This window comes from Paramisgurnus dabryanus, chromosome 19 (genome assembly GCF_030506205.2).
Source record: "Paramisgurnus dabryanus chromosome 19, PD_genome_1.1, whole genome shotgun sequence".
Classification (NCBI taxonomy): Eukaryota; Metazoa; Chordata; class Actinopteri; order Cypriniformes; family Cobitidae; genus Paramisgurnus; species Paramisgurnus dabryanus.
Genome location: NC_133355.1, coordinates 21,588,823 through 21,592,195, shown reverse-complemented (window position 1 = coordinate 21,592,195; position 3,373 = coordinate 21,588,823).

The following is a 3,373-nucleotide window of genomic DNA, read 5'->3' as shown; positions in this document are numbered from 1 at the left end:
TAACAGAAAGGAACCCTTGTTTATACGAGAATGTGTTTGCCTTCAAACATATTGACACAAACGTACCATTTCCTGTCTCTGCGCTGTTACCCGGTGTTTGTTCTTAATATGGAAAGGTTAAGTTTGTTTCTGCGTCTTGCAGCAGCTGTTCTTGTTCTGCCTATCTGTCTGGCCTCAGAACAGATGATAATTAAGCCCCACCAGACGGTCTGCACTTTCATCATAGCATCTTATATGGAATAGACAGGGGTACAAAAGTCTAATGCTACACTTTCAGCAGTAGAAATTTCTATGCAGACCCTTTCCTATATGGGAAGCATATGCTTTCACACAGTAGTGTGTTGTTTACTATCCACACACATCATAGATTCAACATTATTGTTGCTACAAAATAGGGATAAAGTTATTTTCAGTATGCTATGATTTTATTTGTAGGTCATGCACTGAATTTATTTATCTGCAGGTGCTTTAGAGATTTTGGAATGTGTACAGTACACTACAGTGCAGGTCTTTACAAGCCAAAACCTAGTTACTCAACATGGGTCGCTTAGCTATGAATTCAAACAACCGATTGTTGGTGGTGACCTTTAAAAGTTCTCATGCAACGTCTGAGATTATTCCTGAATAGACATTCCATAAATGAGAATATGATTGTGCATAGTTGGATCATAATGGGCACGGCGTGAGTCATCGGCAAACATTAAATCCGTGTGTAATGGTTATGTCGTACGTTTCTTTTGAAACATTGCACAATGAGAATTTTAAGCGAATTGTGCGAGAGTCAAGGAGATTAAAAGCGATGACACTAGTGGAAAATAAGCGCTGGCTGTATGTGGCCCGCCCCCCTTCTGAGAAGGCTCCTATTTGCTCTGGGCAAATGGACCAGTTGCACAACCGTGCTACTAGCAGTGCTGTTCAAACGACTTCTCACAACAACCTGCCGTAAACAAAAGGCACAAAAGCAAGCAGTGTCGGTTTGCAAAATCCACCCCGGGTCCTTTCAAACAGACCCTCGCTATACCACACTTACACAAGACCACCTTTACAACTCCATTCGCTCTATGATGCAAATAATAGATTCGAGTCGGTGCCTATAGAGGTAGCTAAATTACGAAATAACAAAAGTTCAAGGAAACCTACATATTTGTGCATACCATTGTCTTGCATCACACAAATCCACCAACAACAGCATGAGCTTTTCTGCGGCATGGGCTGGATATTGACACAAAACTTTAATCATTTAAAAACTTTTTGTTTAGTTTTGCATGAAAATTAAAGCAGTTGTACAACAAACAACACTCCACCGTCTTTCCTGCATTAATGATGAGCTGTTTAAAGCACAGGGCATCGTGGCGACCATAGAGGCACGTTTGTTGAAGAGGCCGACTCACAGCCAATAGAGAGGATGTTGTGCAATCAATGAGCTAAGCTAATTATCATGGGATCAAATAGTGGCTCCATGGAAACCTCTCTTTGGTTTTTCCAAAACAAAGCACAGTGGCCGTCTCTCTTATCCGTTTCCTTTGAAACGGCCACCGCTTTTCCGGCTCTGCCTGCTCTGTTTATTTCCAATGGCACATGGCCCTGCAGCCCATATGCGTGGACTTTGAGGAACCGTATGTCAGTGTGCTTGATAAGGAAATCTCGGCAAAACCTTTGCGTGACTGCTATAAATGATACAATGCTTATCTGTCTTTATTGCAAGTAAACACTACTGACCAGTGTGAGAATATAAACACGAAACTATCCGTCTTACCTGTTACAGTCAGCAGACTGTAAATTAGCTGCTGTGATAATAATTTGTGTGGAGCTTAATACAAAAAAAAAACAAAGTTGGCAGGTCTGATGGAAATAGTGAAAATGTGCTTGGCTGACAGCATGTGTGGTCATAAAGAGTTGGGACACATTCCTTTTTGTTGTATAAATCCTATGGGATTTTCCCAATTAGTGCGCTGTTCCCAGACATTAGTAAAACCGCTGGCTCCATACTGCGGGTAATGAATTCCTCGTATCGCAGGGCCAAGCTACACGCTTTTACGTGTTTAAAGAGGATTTATGCCTATTAGGTCAAGTTCACTGATGGTCCACTGGGACTGAAAAGAGTTTGACATTTTCACCTCCGACCTCGTGAGAATTTCCCAAAGCTCCCACACCAAACCTACGTAAGAAAGCTCCTCACAGACCTGCACAATGACTTTGAGTTATAAAACCCCATACGTATAAAATAAAGCTGACACACGTTCGAAACCTAATAACACAAAACAACTCTCACACGACAATGCACATTTGCATATACTCATTGCACACCCGATTAGGGTGAGACTTTGTTTTTTTTCCGCCTGCGGTAGGCTTATGACCCACAGGCATCTCTGGCAGATTGTATCACCGTGGAGTTAGATAAGCACTTGCGCAATATTATATGTGGCAGCAGTATGCTTGTGAAGGTGGATGTCGAAACCATTAACAAAAACAAGTACTGGGTGACTGAGAGAGCAAACCTGGAGTGCAGGTACTTCTACTCAGTAGTATATGCAGTATATGGTTAACCATCTGTTGTTTTCTAATGAATGCGGAGACAATTACGTTCGGAAGAATTACAAGTAAACAAGTCTCTTGTTTGGACACGTCACAGCTTTTACTTCATTAAAGAGACAGTTCAATCAAAAATGAGATATCTATTTACTCATCCTTACTGTATGCCGTTCCCATTTTATTTCTCCAATCAAAAGCACATGAAGATGCTATAGTCAGGTGCCAATTTTTTTCCCCTTACAAACACAATAGAAGCTGTACAGCCCAAATCTGATTAATGTCAAAGCTGCTGCGATGTGATTGGTTGCAAGACATGCAATAAAATTTTTATTTTTAAGCGAAATTGCTGTAAACTAACTTTTAAAGTTTGTTTATCAAAGGGTGTTTTGATACTTTATGATGCCAAAGACCTCTTAAAATTAGATTTTTTTGAGGGACTCAATAAAATCTATAATAATCTATATATTGTTATATATAAAGAAACTGTTAGATAAATAGTAATGTTCTTTAAAGGTGCAGTGCAGGGTTTCCCGCAGAAAATTTGTTAGTCAAGGTGGTAGGGGTGGGCGGGGCCAAGGTCGTGGCAATCAAAGGCGCGGGGCGTATGCGTCATGATGAAAATTCAAATATTTTAATAAAATAAATAAATAAAATATTTATTTTTAAAACACTCAAATAAAACGTAATTTTGAAGAAACTATGACAAAAAATGAACACTAGATTATTAATGAATTATACCCGCATGCGGTGTGATGTGCGTACGCGCTGTTCTCTGAGATGAACTTGACGGACTTTTGTGCAGCGAATTTTTTTTTTGTTAAGTTAGTTAAGGCGGTAGGGT